Source organism: Corapipo altera, unplaced genomic scaffold (assembly GCF_003945725.1).
Source record: "Corapipo altera isolate COAL_440 unplaced genomic scaffold, ASM394572v1 22b, whole genome shotgun sequence".
In the NCBI taxonomy this organism is placed as follows: Eukaryota; Metazoa; Chordata; class Aves; order Passeriformes; family Pipridae; genus Corapipo; species Corapipo altera.
The window spans coordinates 10,847,927-10,867,559 of NW_020884876.1; positions in this window are offsets into that span (position 1 = coordinate 10,847,927).

Below are 19,633 nucleotides of genomic sequence, written 5' to 3' on the forward strand. Positions count from 1 at the left end.
AGTTATGTTATCAAATGTTTTTCATCACTTGATGTATCAGCAATAGGATTTGGGCAGGTGCTATGAGAAAAACAGAGTATGTGCTTCTGCACATTCAACACCCCTCTGGAGACGCTTTTTCCTCACACTGTCACAGTAGGTTGCTTTCAGCACATGATGTGCTTCACAGGGATAAAAAAAGCATAGATATATGATTTTGCAGAAGACAGTAATGTTTAACAAGGGAAACTGAATAGTTTTGGAAAGAGCTATGATACCTGGGCTAATGCTGAGAAAGGTGGGGAGAAGATTAATATCAATCCTCTACAGCTGAGATAGTTCTTTTCCTAGATGTGCCAGTACAGAAGGTAAGTTACTGTAGGGCCTATGCTATTCCTAGTATGCCTGTTTTAACAAACAATAAATAGATTTAAAAAAATATTTGAACATCAAACACCCATAGAGAAATTGATTTCTAGGTGCTCAAAGCAGTAGTTCTGAGATTTTATAACAAGATATTTGAGATTTTCTCTACAGATCTAAGGGAAAATTAACTCTAACTTAAATTTAGGTAAAACTCATGTTTCCCAAAAGTAATTGGCAAATATTTATGTGAGATTAGGATTCTTCTTTTTGTTTGTTATTTAGTTGGATTTTGGGTTTGGGTGGGGGTTTTTTTGGTTGCTGTTGGTGGTGATGGTGGTTTTTTTTTAAATCTGCAAGAGGATCATTTCAAACTGAAATAAGTAGCTGGTGATTTTATACTCACTCTCATGCAATTAAGAAAAATGCAGTGGTATCCAAACCTAGGCACATACTAATTTACTTATAACAATCAGCTCCATTGTGAAAACTGAAACCACAGAGAAATTAAGGAAGGCTATTGGTACAAGTGACTGTCAGTATACTCTCCCTTTCAGAGCCTAAAATTATTTCTATAGCGCTATCAAGTCATTACCTCAAGAAAAACCCACAAAAAAAAAAAAAGAAGTGCCACTGAGGTCCTTTATCAAATGAAAGAGGGACAATTTGTATTATGTGATTTATCAAAAGATCTCAGGAACAGTTGAAATATATGTTTAAATGTATACAAGAAGATTATTCAGGGACTAAAAAAATACACACAGCAATCTTAAGTAAGGAGTGACACTGAAGAGACTCCTGGTTCTTGCCATTCATGCTAAAGATTGAAGTCCAATCAAGCAAAAGAGTCCAATTAATTCAAAAGTGATGGATGTTTTTAATTGATGCCTACATAAATATGAATATATTCTTTTTGTAGACTGGTTTGAATTCCTCGGTATGACTTTACTAGAAGTAATAAAAACAAAAGAGAGGGAATGCTATTTTTAATGGTAAGAGCCATTTTGGGTGCTTTTTACTTAAATGAAATTTGGACCTATTGCCACAGAAATATGATTACATATGTTTTCTTTATCACCTCCTGACTCTCCAGCAGATAAAGGCAAACAAATGTTCCTCATTAGAAACTAATCTGCAATTACTCTGCTCAGATAAGGAAACAGATAAAGAAAAGTATCAATCTTTATATCTTGGGTATATAAAAGGTTAAGAGAAAAATACCAACATGCTATATTAATTACTAACAGACACATAATAGTACAAGGTCACTACCCCAAGAAAGATATCTCACAATATTTAGGTGCAATTCTTTGAAGCTGCTATTGAAAATGAAATTGGCAGTTAAGAAGTAGCTCAGCTCAGCAAAGAGAAGAACATACTTTCCCCAGTTTCAACAGAGATGGAGGTTGTGAAGAACATTATAAGCATTAGTGGTCTACCTTGCAAAGCCGTTTCTACAATTTGAGAAATAAAGGACCCAGGGAAACCACATAAACATCCATATGTAGTATTAAATATCAGTGGAGTCTGGAGTCTATACAGCCTCAGTAAACAAGAGGGCTTGTCCCTTTAAGTACCATAGCAGTTTGTGAGGTGACGCTAGTAAAAATGGCTACCCTCATACATATGTAAATATTCTACCTAATGCTTTTTTCACAGTTGTCTAGTGAGTCCATATGAGAGTATAACATCCTTCATATATTGAAATGAACAAAATAAACTAGTCAGCATTGCTATCATGATAAAATTAGTAAAAAAGTATAAAACAAGTCAAAGCAATTGTTTTTCCCTCACTATTTTTGAACAGATATTTCCATTAGGAAATTCCCCAGTATCATCAAACAACACAAAAATTCCTTAAATTTCTCTAGGTTAATGAAAAGAAAATAGTGGCTTTGATGATCTGTATTATTCAGCCTTGTTTCAATGCAGAATTATTACCTTTATTCCACTAGGAGTGGAAGGAGTTTAAGAACCAGCGGACTTTAATCTGCTCTCTTGTTCTACTCAATCATGGGTTTTCCTGAGCAGCAGGGAGGGGAAGATTCAGGTATTGACATTTGCTCCTGATTCCTGTGTGCCAATGAAGCACAGATGACCAGATGAGGTGCAGGTAACATGCTTCTCCAAGCTTGAATTTTCCAGCTGGGCATCATATCCACTGGTTAGTTGCTTGACTAATACAACAGTCTCTTCTCCAGAAGCTTGGATAGGTATGTTGTGGACTTCTTTTGTTTCTGACGATCTATATCTATGTAAGGATTGATTAATATCCACCTAGGGCTAGATTAAAGGATCACTTCGTTCGATAAAAGCTGTTGTTGTTTGACCTCAAGCGTAGTAATTAAATGGGTGGATTTATATTTCCTGAAAAAAACCAACCTAATTTAGCCAAGCCTTCTGTCAGTGTGTTTAGCTAAAATTCACTTCCTTTTTACATTACAGCAAAGTTATGGCTTCATAGCATAGGAGCTGTAGGGAGTAGGTAGGAGTGAGGTAAAACAGTAAAGAATTTTAATAGCTGTTTCACTTTAAATGTGCTTCAGTATCAGTACTCTCATTTCTTTATAGTGGATGAATTGGACTTAGAGAATCTCTTTTATTTTAACAGTTTAATATTTCAGTACTCTACCAAAAGGGTGAGATTAGAGGTAACATGAACAAAAGTTCAACACTCTCTGTAGGAGAAATTATGGTGCTGGAAATGGCTTATACTTTTATACTTTTAAGTTAAAATACTGCCAGAAAATATGGATTAAACTGTGGGAACAAAAGAAAAAAAAAAAAGAAGTTTGGATAGTACTTTTTTTCAAGAAGGAACTTGATTTGCTCTGTGGAAGAATATCAAATTGTACTTATCTATTTTAGACTGTTCTAAACCAGATGAGTTTTAATCATAAATGTAATATTACTTAATGCTATAAACTGATGTTGATGATATTTCTTTCTATGACAAAATTTCTGCTGTAATGAGTGGGAAAGGAGTTTAGAAAAGATTAAAAGGAATTAGTCCATAGGTTGTTAAGAAAGTACTTCCCCATACATGCATGTTCATTTAGCACCTGATTTTTCTTATATTCATTGATAAAGTTCTTATTTGACTAAGAGTAAGTCTTCTGTTGTATAATATTTCAATGAATATTTGTTTTCTCATCTAAGTGCTTTGTTTACTTCATAGAACCTTTAGATGTAGAAATACGGGAACAGTAGGGAATAGAAAAATCAAGGAAAAATAATCTTAAGACCACAAACAAGAAATATGTTTATTTTAAAAAAAATCTAATTCAGCATTTCTGAAGGAATAATATTTCAGTAATATTTAAACAGACCAACAGGAGTGAATATAATGAATTTTATACTGACAAATTGCAACCAAAATCTTTATAGCTCTGTTGATGTTACGAGTGCACTGTTTTACAGTTTTGCCTACATTTTCTCTTCCTAATCACTGAAATCACTCAAGCTTACTACCTTGCTCTGTATAATAATATTTTAGCTAGAAAGCTGTTACTGAAACCACTTCACTTCAGTGAATGAGTCTTCCTATTTTCTTGTGTCTAACACTACATAATTTACTAATGAGGATTGTTTTTACAGAAATATGATTTTACAAGTAGAAACCAGTTTTAAGTGAGTGACATTCAGAGACTTTGAAAGCAATTTTTTTCTGCCTTTTCATGGATTTTTAGTTCGTGAACGTACTGCTGGATCCAGGATAATTTCTGGAACTGTGAAAACTCGTGTTAATCCTTTGGGATTTAGTGATTGGGTCAAAATGCAGGCAATCATAGTACTTTGATACACTTTTTTTAAAAGAATTTTGAATAGGTGTAGCAGATATTTTCTAATGCAATTTGAGTGTCCAAATTAATTAGTTTTAGTTAGTGGTTTGGGTTTTCTTTTTTTAATGACAGAAGTTGGATAGGGAAATGAAAGAAACTATACCTCAGCTGACAATCAGTAACTGAAGGAAAACTAATGGAGTAAGTGAAGAGAAAAAATTAAATGAAATGAGATCTTCCTGTGAAAAATGTTCTTCTTTTCTTCTCAGAGTGAAAATATCGTCATTAGAAAGGTGTTTTTCTTTGAGATAGTGTTGGTAATAACCTTTAGGTCATTATTGTGTTTTCTACTCTTATTAAACATCTGGGACCTAAGTGTCTAAGTAACTATTGTATTGTTCCCTACTCAGTGGATTTGGACAATTAATACAAAGCACACTGCAAAGAGATAACTTTAAATGTGTAAAATGTACTGCTTTGTAATCTGTAATTTGACTTGTTTCTCCTTCCTGGCAAGTGAGATTAAATTTTAGACACAGGGAAAGAATACACAGATAGTAGCACTTTGACTTCCCTTCCCACCCCCATCTGCACATCTGGGTAGTTAGCATCTAATTAACAAGCACTGCTGAGGTTGTGAAACAGATCTTTTTTTTTTTTCTACTTTGCTGTGTGCTTTTATATTGAATTTTCTTCTGTGCAACCAGATTTATGAAAAGTAACTATTCTTGATTCCTGGAAAAGTTAAATGAAAGAGATCATAAAAAAGCAGAATGTAATATTTTACTCTGTCAGGCTTTGTACTGTTATAATTATATTCTGTACAGCCTATCAGCCTGGGATGTTCATGTGAAGGCAAAATTTCGTTCAAAGACATTAACAAGAAAAAAGATATCAAAACAGTTGGTCCAAGTGTATTTGCATTTGCAGTAAAAAGAGACAGACTTTTTGTTAAATACAATAAAGAAGAATCTTGTTTCTGAATCTTAAAATGTTATTATATCATTAAAGAACTCTGATATTCTAAAAAAAAAAAAGCCAAGTGGGTTTTTTTGTAAGACTTAGTAATAATACTTGTACTAAAGCTTCTGCAAATGTACATAGAGTAATACAGCTAGGAGAATGTGTGGGAAACTTGAGAGCTACAGAGGGAAATGAATAATCCTTAATTGATCATCTAAGTACTTTTTCGTAAAAGATATATTCAGTTCATTTTGGAATACACTATTCCTAAATCAGATAAACTAATACCTCTGAAGATAATATTCTTGCCTCTTTTACTGTTTCCTTGTGTGTTGTCCTTGCAGATGCTCATTTTATTTATTTTAAAATACTTCAGAGGCTATCAGTCTAGAAGCAAAAAATCTAAGATTCAGATTCCATTTATCTGATACCATGTTGGTATTCATGTCTGCCATCCTAACCATATCATCTTCTACTAGTACATCATGTAAAGCATACCTGGTTGCCACTTATTAGCATATGAAATTCTGTTAAATTTTTAGCCAACAAGGTAATAAACCCTATGAAATTGTATAGAATTTAGGTCTATCAAAATTCCTACTTACAAGAAAAGTGTAAGATTCGCCAGTCTGTAGTGTTTTGTGTTTCATATTCAGCACTATAATAATAAGTGATTGAAACATAATGCTTTTTTACCGCCTAAAAATAAATTACGTAATGCTCAAAAGGCCAGGATGGCTATCCTGCTCCCATACAAAAGCATCATGTGTGCCATAAGCCTTTAGCAGATCCAAACAGACAGAGAGACTGTCACCATTCTAAATGTTTATGATCTTTGCAGCAGGACATCCATGTGCAAAAATCATTCATTTTGTCTAAGTTCTCTTTCCAGTTTCCATGTGGTCTGTGATTGCAAGGCAGTCAGGGAGGAAAAGGGGAGAGAGACAAGACTTAAATCTCTTAGATAAGCACACATCTGCCTTCAGTATTTAATGAAGAGGTAAAATGCAGAAAGAAAAATTCAGACAACTTGGATAACAAATGTAAAATACGCTACTAGTATATAGACAATTGAACTATATTCTTTCATCTCTTAAAAGAGCTTGGAATTGCTTAAAATGTTTGGATTTATGTGTGGATTAAACTAATTGAGGAATAATTGAATTTACCTTTTTAGCATTGTTACAAGCTACTTTGTTAAGGGCACTTGTCCTGTGACTTCTTTCTGTTTATCCCTCTGAACATACAGTACTGGATATTGACACATCTCTTAATTCTTTGTGCTTTAAGGTGTTTCCCAAAGACATTGAATTTAAGGAGAAATAAATAAGAGATAATGGAATTTTAAGAGTGAAAAGCAATAGTTCCAAGAGGAACTATCCTATTTCTCATTTTAACTCCTATTGAAACATGACAAGGTTATTTATGCATTTCATTAGCTGGAGAAAACTGAAATTATTAGAGCTTCTGTTCCTTTCTTCTGGTGGAAGTATGAGCTTCTACACAGGCTGATAGTCTACACAAGCTGATACTCTAATTTTCATTTTTATTCTGTTTCCATATCTTATTTTACGTATTGATTTTTTACCATATAAGAGAAAGCAGTGAAATACTAAATTCATCTAAAGCAAAAAACACTCAAACAAATTAGAGATTGATAATGGATGTATTTTCCTTTTCATCTACTGTGTAATATTTCTAATTAAAAAAAACCAGCCTGAATTGAATATTTATGCTGACTCATACCAGCCAAGTTCCTAAAATAGCAAAGCAGCATCATTATCTACAATTCTAAAACCAAATTGCCATGCCATTGATCAGGTATTATATAAAAGGCTTAAGCAGACTTCCCAGGGAGGCTCATTTCCATCCAAATCAAATCTATCACAAGTGTAACCCCACCCTATTTGTAATGCCTGGTGGGACACATAGGGCTCCTGTTGTTTTTGAAGTATTGCAGTGTAAGTAATTTGCCTGCATAAGAGATCTATAGCTTGAGGGTCAAAGGTCTTGATCGCCTGTGACCCAGAAACAAGAAATGTTTAGGCTTTCTATGTACATAAAGTTTGACCACTTCAAAACCTTTTGAATGTGCCTGTGCTGTGCCCTCGCAGCTTTATGTGACTCTTCTCTCAACAGTAATTGTTTCAAAAATTCCTTTAAAAATAATACTTTTCAGGGACTCCTTGGCCTCCCAGACTATGAATAAAAAATACATTTACTGTCACAATGGAGCTCTTGGAAGTGAATAATATACTTGCCTCAAAGTTTGTTGCCTTGGGTTACTGTGAAAACAGTATCTTAAACTGTGATTTCAAAGACAACATTTATCTCTATGGTTTTAATTACCTGCGCAACTTTGGGTATGGTAATTAGCCTTGCTGGATTTTTTCCATGTTCCATAAAATCTCAGTTTACAATAATGCAGTAAATATAAATAGTACATGCTACCTAAGAAAATAACTTAGTTTGGTTAACTTCAGGTATCTCTCAGATGAAGAAAGGATTTTGTCAAATGATCTGGAATTTATCACTGCAGCTGCTGGATCAGGCAGCAAGGGAAATTAATCCAAAAAATATGCTAAAAATTTGAACACAGGGATTTTAGTGCAATCTCTTTCCCACTCTTGAGTGTGATCTCAGCAACATTTTAACTGCTTTTATTTAAAACATGCTAACCACTGCGTGATGGTCTCTCAAGGGCCTTGGCAATGAGATTTTTTATGGTGAGTTGAATCTCTCCCCTGCCTTAGGCTAAGTTCATAATTCTCATAATGTTCCTTTTTTTTTTTTTTATATAGAGTACTGCTATGCTAACAAGAGTCCTGTTAGAAATAGCCTAAATCTATTTTGGGTATGATTGTTCTGAAGATGGTCAATTCATAGGTTTCCAGTTTGCAGATCTTTTTCTTTTCACTACTAATAAATGTAGGCTGGTGGCAAAATAGGGTTTTAAGAGCAAAAACAGGATACATATTTACTTTCAATTATGAGTGGAAAAGTTCTCCCTGATATTACTCCAGCAAAGAGTTTCTCTTATGCAACTATGCTGGTCTCTCTTGCTGTGTACAGGTGAAACATCAGGACATGCAGTAGGCAAGTCATGGTGGAGTGCAATTAAGGTAAGAGTTTACACCTGGGACCTTAAAACAATTCTAGATTAAGTCACCCAGACTTGGTGTTTAATGGATATTTTGCAGAGACACAATGTCCATATAGCTCCAGTTACATGCTTATTTAACTGACTTAAGGCATGAGCCAATTAAGTTATTTATTTTGACTTCAGATTTCATGTAGGCTCAATCTCTGAGCTACAACCTTCTCAACCTTTTCACACACTTCCCTTTTTCTGCAACCTTTTCTTATAGAAAGAGGGACTAAAGAAAAGCATTTTTTGACTATTTAAGCTTTTAAATTTTTTTCTCGAGGCCTGGCTCAGGGGTACAGAGAAAAAGCATCACTATTTAAATGGTCTCTGTCCCCTTGAAGCTTTTGTTGTATCCAAGCTGGCTAAAAGTAGTAGGTACTAGTGTAGTCTTACATGGAAAATGTAAGTTATTTAAAATAAGCAGATTAACTGTAATTCTGAAACAGACATGGCATGCCTGCCTTTATTGATTGTCACAGTTTAATTGTTATAGCTGACAATGTTTTATCTCTTTTATACATGGATATTAGTCTCTCACAGATTAGATCCAACTATTAATTTTCCTTGAAGGGTGGGGACTTATAGGCTAGTGCACATTTTAAATTACCAGTTGTTTTTAAAGAAACTCAAGTAGTCAGTAGACCACATGGGCTGGCTTTCACTTCAGAAAATACCCCTAATTGTAATGCTATTTGTCATTTTAAGACTAGGAGTATGACCTGAGTTCCCAGGCACACATAGCAAATAAACACTCATGTCTCATGGGAGTAGTACTACCATCCTACTACTAACTTTGGCTCATTATACTGAGATCGCTGAACATTTAGTCTTTTTAACATACTATGTATGTGATATATGAGAATGAGTGAGTGACTGTTGCTTGCAAATGTCCTCTGTTCATCTATAACATAAACAGGCCATACTTACTGGCCCCTAGGTAACCAGTTTCTGGCTCAGTGTTTAATCTGCAGTCTCCTGGAAAGATTGTGTGTTGGACCTGATTCTGTTTGTATTAGAAAATTATCTAGAGTTTGTAGAAATTCTAATGATTTACTATGTAGGATTCTAGCATATATAACCTAAACTGAATGCTATGATAACTCCTTTACCCTATATGTCATAGATGCTTAAGCAGTAAATCATTCTAGTCCTTGGGTTTGACCCCTACAACATCTTTTCTTTGTCTTTTAGAGGTTACATCCAGTAAACTGAAGTTCGTTAACTCCTTAATGCTGTTACCTTCACTTTTTAAAATATTTACTAATGATTCATATACAATAAATAATCTTACTCTAATGATTTGAAATATGTTTCTTCCAATTTTCAATTCTCTCTTAGAACTTAGAATTAGAAGAGAGAAAATGAGAAGGGGATGCAAGAAAGTCTGTGCTTCACTGCAGGCGAGTCTGTGCTTCACCAACTGTAACTATCTCATTATGCTCTTCTTTGTATTGCATTCACCACCTCTTGCACTGAGGTTGTGAATTTTTTTTCTAAATGTTCTGCTTTATATCTGCTTTCACTCTTCTTAGTACAATGGAACCTTCATCTTACACTTTCTTTTCCATTTGGAAAATGTGGTCAGACACTCAGGAGAACTAATTCATATCTGGTTGGGGGTTTTTTATTAATTTGTTTGTTTTTTGTTTTGTTTTGTTTGGGTTTTTTTTTTGCATTTCCAGAAAGGGGATTTTCAAGGTGAGTTTTAGAACTTACCTCTTGCACTAAGTTCTCAAGCTGTCTTCATCTGTAAAGTCCCTCTAGATGTGTTTCAGCACGTCTTGCTGCCTGCAGAGTAGTAGCAGGTAACCTCAGTCTCAGAGTCTTGTCAACTCTTGTAGTCCTCTCTTCTATTTTATTTACTACAGACCATACATATCCCACTGTAACGGTGGTTATCAAACAAATACATTCTTTTCACTACAGAATCAACCATGATAGTTGCTTTCCTCTTTTAGGATTGCTTAACTGTCTTTTGTATTAGACCTCTGCTTCATCCATTACAAAACAGTGTCATAATTTCCTATCCTGCTTTAGCAGAGATAAATCTCTAGGCAGATGATATCCTGAATATAATTTTGTAATGTTTCTTTATTTTTAACAGGAGTGAATATCTCCTTTTTCTTTGCACCCTGCCCCCTAGTCTCCCTTTGAGCACCAGGCTTCACCAGGAATCGTGTCTACATGATTCTTACTTCAGAACTCTTTTTGTTAGGTAGGGTCTCAGCGGCACTTCAAATACTAATCAAGAAGTAAGGAATTGCAAAATGAGACATTTCACCTGTTTGTTGATTTCTACTCACTTAGACAAATTAGCTAGTGAGTTCAACAGTGCATATGGATCCATTTATGTCATTTGAACTGCATTTTCATCTATGCTCCATGCTGGGCAACTAAAAAAGTGAAGCAGGGAAGTGGAAGTACAGAAACCCACAAACGGTAGTTTGATAATCCTTATAGTAAGAGCTCTTACCTGACATGCACAGGATTTGTAAGATGAACACAATTGAGACTATACTGTTATTTCTGAGTCCATATTACTTACAAATTTGAGTGCTGTGAGCTTTAGTTTGTTGGTTATCTTACATTTCCACCAGATTAAGTTCTCATTTCTACCATTGGTTTTTCATTTGTTTTCAGCTTTCTGAAGCCAAATGGCTGAAGTAAAAATAACACCAATCTTGCAACAAGAATGCATCCTACTTGGTCAATTAAGATTTTCTGCTCTTTAACTAACCCTAAATTCAAAGTGAAGATCACTTAAAATGATCTTTTATGGTACAACAGAAAACTCAAACTGAAAACCATAAATCTTTTGAGAGCTAACAGCAGGAAGTGACATCTTAACCACAAACCCAACTGAATATTTTATCTCACATGTACACATCTTTGCCTATGAATGTAATTTTTCAGAAATGACTGTCAGTTGAATAACTGTGACAGGTGTCACCATCAGTTGGTCATCGGACAAAACTGCCTCTGATGTGCTGACTGGTACATCAGCAGCAGCCTTGTAGAGATGAACCTGCTAATGCAAGTGTATTTTTCTTGCCTTGGTTCTTACAGGGGATTAATAGAAGTTATTCTCCATTACACAGCAACATGCTTTCAGTCCAGTGGGGTGACAGTAACAGGAGTGTCTGATCTTATTCTACCAGCAGTAGCACTGATAGTCCTTTTCAGGTGCCATAGTGCATTGCTGAGTCTTTTCTTATCCACACAGTGATGGTCTAAAGTATGTGTGTCCTTATTTCTTAAGAAGCTTTTGGATGGTCTGTATAAGTTAGATAAGACTTTAGGAAGAAAGAATTACTCTAACATTAGTATGCCATCCAGGAAACACTAATACTACTTAGCAAGGGCAAGTTTTGTGATATTAGAAATTTGGGAACTTTTCTTAAAATATTGCTTAATCTCTACTTTAGAATTTTAGTACAGCATCTGTAACTTTACATTGAGCTATAGGCTTGGCATAAAAAGCTGTATGACTTGCAATATGACATTTGTTGTTTGTTTGTTTGTTTTGTTTAGATTTCTCTTCAGGAGCAAATTTTTGTAACCCTATAGGGAATATTTCTTGACTTAATGATTAGTAATAAGGAAAGAAAAAATGTTAAGAATTTTTAGGAATGTAATAAAGACATTACATAGAAAACATCACTATGATCATTTAAATCTGTAACAAACATACAAGAACATTATGCAATTCTTTTTTATTAATTTCAGTTATTAAAAAAGGTTTAGAGGAGAATAACAAATATAATCAAATGTACAAAAGCATCTTCCACATGAACAAAAGGCATACTGACTAGGACCCTTAAGGAAAAAGAAAACTAAGGGATGTATGGAAGGAGGTTTACAAAATCAAGTGTAGAGGAGAAGGTGAATAGGGATTTATTTCAGTTCTGTCATAAGAATGAGAGGCATAAAATAAAACCAGTAGTATTCAGAGCAAAACAAGGAAGATGGTTCTTCACACAACATTATTGAGCTGCCATATGGTGTTACAGATAGTGAAAATTTACATGATCTCTAAGTGTGACAGTTGAGATTCCTGGAAAAAAAAACAAACTTAAGAACTGGTACCTAAAAAAAAAAGGATAACATTTCTGCTTAAGAAGTTTTTAAGCTGCATCTTGCTCAGAGAGAATTCAATTTCAGAATCACACAAAACAATCCTCAGCTAGGATTACATTTTCTTGACAACTCTATATTATACATTTCACATTTTTTCTCTGTCTGGTCAAAACAATGTGATTAAAATGACTTAATATGCAATTTTAGAACTAAATGTACAATCTTAAAAACTCCTGGCCCTTAAGTTTGTGGGCTGAGGTTGTACACTTTTCATTAAACTTGAAAGTAATAGACTCTCATCATTCTCAAACTGTAGTTTTTAAATGCTTACTCATGTAACAGTACGTACCTACTGATAGAATTGAGTGGTGGCTTTGGATGAGCCTGGAAGATAGGACTCAGTTACACAAGAACTGACATTTTGGATAAAGATGACCTTTCCTTGGAGACACCAAGGAAAAGAAACTTGATAATATGTGGGTTTGGTTTTTAGTTCATGCTCTGTAGTGGTTTGCGGTAGGTTCCTGGTAGTCATCTTTAGCTATACTGTTCAAGTTTTAGAGAAGCTGGTATGAATTCCCTGCTTCTAATGAATTCTTATGTCTTTGCAAAGCCTGCTAAACCATCTTTACAAATTTTTGATTGTATTAGGTTCAAAAAGGAATTATAAGAACAAAAATAATCTTACCTAAGGTTAGGTATCTAGAAAGAAAATCCTGGATTTATAGCCAATTTCCCATATTTCAGAACTAGGTATAAATATATCCCGAGGCACATAGTGGTATATGAGAGTTTCCTCCATCTGTTGGGATTAGAAGGGGAAAATATAGGAAAAAAAGTTCTCTTTTTACAGAGGAAAAACAACCAGTTAAGTCTTGTCCTCCCTTTCTGAACGCATACACCTTAAGTTTCCACAGTTTAAAAAGAAGTATTTTTGTGGGAACTGTTTATTAAAATAATTAAAATACCTCTTTAGATTCTTGGCTTGTTTTCTTTTATTCAAAATAAATACTAATTTTTAAATGGAAGAGGCATTTTTGTAATGACAGAATCAACTTACTGTAAGCCTCATCTTGTCCTTAAATTACATTTTCATTGCTATAGAACGAAGAAATAGAAAGATATGTTGCTGAGTATACCAAGTTTGAAAAAGAACACTTCCCTTGCTTTCAATACAGGATTGAACTTGATGAAGAATCAGAAATTGGTTTTGCAACAAAAAACACTGGTGTTATGTTGCTATCAATTTTGCCAAGACCAATGCATTTGAAACCCTAAATGTCTATAGATTTCTTCATCATATACTGTTCTGCTTGAAAAGCAAAACACTAGCGACAAAACTTTCTCACTGAGGATAATGGAAAATTTTGTTATTGATTTTTAGTAAACTTTGGATTTTATTTGTATTGGAATATCACCTTTCCCTTCATCACCATCCCCCAAGCAAATAACGAAGACAAGGCACTAAATTATATCCAAAGTGTAACTGATAATCTAAATTACATCTGAAGTGTAACTTATAACATTGTGACTTGAGTCAGATTCACAGGTAAATAACTTTTCTGCTAATTAAGAACAACATAGATTCTTACTTCATTTTAACACTTTGTTCTTTGAATTGAAAATAAAACCTTTCTGAATGGAAATAGGAAAAATCACAGAAATGGAGAAAGCAAATCTTTAGGGTAGAACAAAGCAAAGCTTTCAGGGTTGAACATCAGAACCCAAAAGGGGAAAATACCTATTTAAATCCCATATTTGTAGGATCTTTACAGTTTTTCTGTAGGTAACCAATCTTAAGCAACATTTTGCCTATATATTTTACTACCCTTATTTTAACTATCCTAGTGGCATGCATGTGACTGAGCAGCAGGATATCTTTCATGTACAAAACACCTAGTATCAGTAAAACTGCAGTCCTGTCAATCTTTTATTTAAACAAGAGAAAAAAGAGGCCCCAGTAGAATTACTAAAGCTTAATGTTGCTTTCTGCCAATACAGGATGGTTACATGTATGGGAGGATAACAAGCTGATGATTTCTGATATGCATGTATAAATAAGTATTTTCATAAAGTATAAATGTACTGTAAGAGTGTTAGCAACTTGCTTTCTACTTTCCATAGATGTCTTGTGGCCCTCTGCCTAACCTTTGGAAACAATAACTGTGACACTGATGTATTCAGTGTTATTGTGCCTGTTGTATTAGGAAAAAAAAAAGACACTTCAGAATAAGATATTCTGTTTAAGATACATTTGGATGAACCTGGGGTAAATCTGCCTGGGAAAATGAGATTTAAGTGTCTAGAAAACAAGATTAGCCTTTTCCATTTGATCTTTGGTGAAACCATGTTGAACTGAGATGTTTCAGAGTTGACAGCTCCTAGTGAACTCACTTTTTCTTCACCTTATGGAATTGGAGAGCAGAGGCCACAGGCCCTGCTGCCCTTTTATTGTCTTATAGCTCTGTTGAGTCAATTCTCATGCAAGAACTTGTTTTGTGTATATTGAGTAGCTAGAGCTTCACTAATAGTATTTGACATTATAATAGATGTCTAGCTGAAATTATAGAGAAAGATTAGATGGATTCAAATCTCTGTGATTAATAGGATATGTTACTTCACGCAATTTTTTTTCTTCTTTGAAGTAAGTATACATAATGAATGTAATAATGCAGTTATAGTTTTTACAACTTCCTAGAATTATTACCTCAAAAAGGAGGCAAAAAGGTAAATGACAACTACCTCTTTCCTGTTTTCATAAAAGTCAAGCATAAATCTCTGTAGTTAATACAAAAAGAAGGTTACGTGCTACTTTTTCTTAATGTAATGCTGAAGGCCACATACATGGTATCATTTAAAAAAAAGTGTGGTAGACTGAAAAAAAATTGCAGTGGAATTATTATCTGTTCATAATTTTGTAAAAGAAAATCAGTGCTCTAAATAGATCTCTCATGTGGAAATCCTCGGTTGGTGCTCTCTTTCTACTCTGCTATTAATTCAGTTGAGCAATTTGCATTTACCGCACAAGAAACTTAGGGTGAATAAATAAGTATGGAATTTCCTCATTCCTAGGTAAGCATTTACTGTTTGCAATGAAAATGCCTACAGAGGTATTGGGCAGAATGTTCTAAGCTGAGTCTCCAATATTAGAGAAATCAAGTGTTGTTTTCAGATAAACTAAAGTTAGTAGCTCATAAAGCACGATACTTCTGAAAATCAGAAAACTTATAGAGAATAATTGATATTTAGATATAGATGTTATTGATATTTAGATATATATGTGTTCCACTATATGTGGAACACAGTTGTCTTGTTTCCATTTATTTAAATCTTGTGACATGCAAAAAGGGAAAGCAGTGCTGATTAAATTATAACCATAAATGTAGTTCCAACAGAAGGAACAGATCAACTTGTGGGGAGTTTTCACATCTGGTTTGCTAAAAAAAATCTCATAATACATTTAAGTGTAAGGACTATCACAGTGCTACGAGAGTAAGGAAACTCTGCATGCTTCCCCACTCTTTCCATACTCTATAACAGTTCTGTAGAAATGTCTTCGAATTCACTAAAAAACCAAAGCAAAACAACAACAACCAAAAAAAAAAACCCAAAAGACCCCAAACCATCCTTACTTTTATAAAGATCATAAAGAGTCCAGCAAGGCAGTTTACCATGTTAAATTAAAATCCTCATAAAGTTATGATTATCAATAATACATGTTGTAAAGGCTTGTAGTTGCAGTGCAAGGAAAAAAGAGAGGAAAAATAACATAGTCCCTCTAATGGCAAAAAAAAATGAACCTATAAATATTGTTCCTTCTTCCTTGATAAAACTGTAACCTTTACTTATTGAGTAGTATCTGTTCACTTTGCTAACCAGAACATTTTGAATGCATTATTTCTGAAATAGCAAAGGAGCCATGAGAGAGTTAGTTTGACCTATGTATAACAGATTAAACAGATCACTAAAATTGTTCATAAGTTTGCCTCACAACATAGTCTTTTATGAGAGAGAGACTTTAACTAGAAAGAGACATTGCTTTTTAGTTTTCAGAGTTTACAAGATTGGCAGGAAAATAAAGTGGGGGAGATGTTGTCTGGGTTTTTTGGGTCTAAGGGCATAAAATTAGAACCTTTTGATATGAAGTCTTTGGAGGGGGGGGGGAAACTCTAACCACTGCCAAAAACACCCTCACCCTCTCCCCTAAAAAGAACATATAAACAAACAAGCACAACAACGAAACCACAAACAACCCCCCCACAAACCATGAGGCTCCATTGTGAGGATTTTTTTATTTTTTGACCTGGAATCTATTCTTTATCTGATTCTTGTTTCACCTTGACTTTTTAATCTTTTTCCAACCCTGCAGTGTCTCAAATGCATTTTCCTTCATTTAATCTGTAGTCTACTTTCACACTTTATAGAGCACCTGGTGGTTTTTATGGTATATTTCACAACTGGTGACTGTATCCCAGAATTCAGTCAGAATTTCAGATCATCTAGCAATATCCTCTTTCCATGTGGCTTGATTTTGACAGTCCAAATGTCTCAGGTAGAAATCAAAGTACTTTAATAGAAATCACTCCATGAGCAAGATGAGGACGTTAATTTGATAATTCTCCAGTAAAACCTACTGAAATGCCTAATCGCTGAGATATATCATACCTTTCAATTTTTTGTTCAATAAAGACCTGAAAAAATGAGCAAGACACAAATCGTAAAATGAAAACATTGTCAGTCAACAATCAAATACTTCTCTTATTTTATGAAGTATGCCACTATTGTCTTTGCTCCATTTTGATAATCAAATGGTCAAGCTGGAGACTAATTTCCTGTTCCACTTTCTCCTTGTATTTCTTGGACATCTCCTTATGGCATTGGGGCTCCCCAGGGACAGATTTTTCAATGTAGATTCTCAACATGAGACTTTTCTTCTGTAACTTTAGGGATCTCAAAGTTCGTATATAGTGTCCCCTGTTACCAACTGAGCATGTCCTAAAATTTCCATTCCATAAAGAAATGGAAAATTACTTCCACTTTGGAAGGGGCTTGTTGCTTTTCATGGACTTTAATGGGCAATCAGACATTTGGCTTTAGACTACAGCCTTAATTCTGGGATGACAAAAGGGAGGTGAGATCCTCTTCTATTTGTTTTACTCTTTCTGAGTGCAGTTAGTTTTGATTAATATCTGCCCACATATGACTACTGTTGAAAAAAATTGTAATTCTCCCTTTGTATTTCACATTCTTTGGCCCCACGAGAGGCAGTGAATGTTGGCACGATGCAAGAGGAATATCAAGGCAATGCTGCCCTTGAGGCATCCTGGCCTTTGCATGAATTTGAAGATTTCTATGTATTCCAGAGGCTGGAACAAATACAGTTCAACTGATAACCTGAAGAAAATGTCAAGCAAGTAGAAACACCTTTTTCTTTTTTTTTAACCTTTGTGTGGAAAAATTAGTAGAAATAGCCTGTAAATGTCTATTTTTAAGATAAACCATCTTTTTAATGAAAGAAAGCAGTTAAACATACTTTGTAATGTCAAACCGACAGCTCTGATTTGTTAAAACCAAATGGTTTGGCTTTGCATCTTAAGAGGGGGAAAAAAGGAGTTTGCTTATGAGGTCAAGTGTTCAAGCCAACCTGAAAAAATGAGTAGTGTTATAATTGCTCCCACTGCTGTGCAAACTTGAAGTTGACTGATGAAATGAGTCTACTTAGTTATGAACTCTGATATTGTATATCTAGGGTAAATTTTGAAAACTCACTGAACTCTGATGTTGTATATTTAGGGTAAATTTTGAAAACTCACTCACTCTTTTTGATCTTGACTGAGAGTATATTGAACTCAACAAGTTGTTTTATTCCTACTGGTACTCAGCATTATTATTATTTAACAAGGCACCTGTTACACAGTCTAACTAAACAATAGGTCACACAATATGCAGAAAATCCCTTGAAACTATTATACATCTAGACTTTGAAGTTCTGTTTAAAAAAAAAGGGAATACACTTTTCCTCCATAATTTTAAAAATCAAATGATTTTTTAAGACCTCCTATGAATATTAACAGCCTTGCTATGAATATCACTGCATGAGTAAATCCCATTCTCATTTGAGTCTTATCCCTTTTGGCTAGATTATTGACATACTTGGATAAGAGCAAAAAAAGGAATATGGACTTAAAAAAATCAGATGTGTTTTGAAAGAAACCTATTACAATGTAAAAAGATATAATTACAACTAATTATTGTCCCTAATTCCCTCTGGTTGCTTTAAAGATTTCAGTGCAAAACTGTGGACTAGAAACATTAGCTTATAAGGTGAATAGTTTCAGATTTGTGTGGAAACAAATATTTCTTTGGACTATTTTGATTTTTATGTAGTTTTACCAACTAGAATACTAGAAATCCACGGATCCACCAAAACCCATCTATTTTCATTATAAAAGATTAGAGACTTACTCGGAGTAATCCAGGAGCAAAAAAACTGTGGTGCAGATAGCAGACGGCTGCATTTGAAACTATTGTGTAAGTTGTCTCATCTTTCTTGTGCTGTCATTGTAGTCTCAGCAGCAACACCATATAGTTTGGGTTCATTAAGCTTCACCAGGTTACTTACCTAATATGGCCAGATCCCAGAAAAAAAATAGTCTCTCATTTCTTCTCTTTCTTCTCTTTCCATGTAGCTGAGCTCATGGCTCAGATGTTGCCTTTGATCATATACTAGTATGTAAAACAAATTAAATAAGCTAACATGAGGTTCTCTGACAGTCTGATCTCCTCTGTGTTTCCTCAGCTGGGGCAACTCAGAGCCCAGCACCAGCATGTTCCCTCATCCCATAGTTCTTCCATGGTTGAGGGACTGCTCCTGGCTGGTCCCATCTCAAGAGAACAGAAAAATAAGATGGAAGTATGACTTTTCTCTATCCTGTTTAAGTGAGATAGCTTTGAGTGGACTTACAGTTACATAAAGAGATTAGAATACAATTATGACTAACCCCATGCCGTTACTAGGGAAAAAAACAAGATCTGACTCCTGAAAGAAATGGTGATTTTTGACCACTCAAAATTATAAGGCAGAAAAGATAAGCAAAAGTGACTTCTGTGCATCTCTGAAAATTATTTTAATGTAATAATGCACAGTTGGGAACATTTTTTTTAATACAATATCTGAAATTTTTAGCTTTTTAATTTACATGCTTGTCTCTCTGCCTCCTCCTTCTCTACCCAGATCAGCTGGTTACCCTGGGAAGATGCCATCACTGCAGGGAGTCTTACTAAGAAGCTGGAGTTGGTTTTAGTTTTGAATACACTCAGG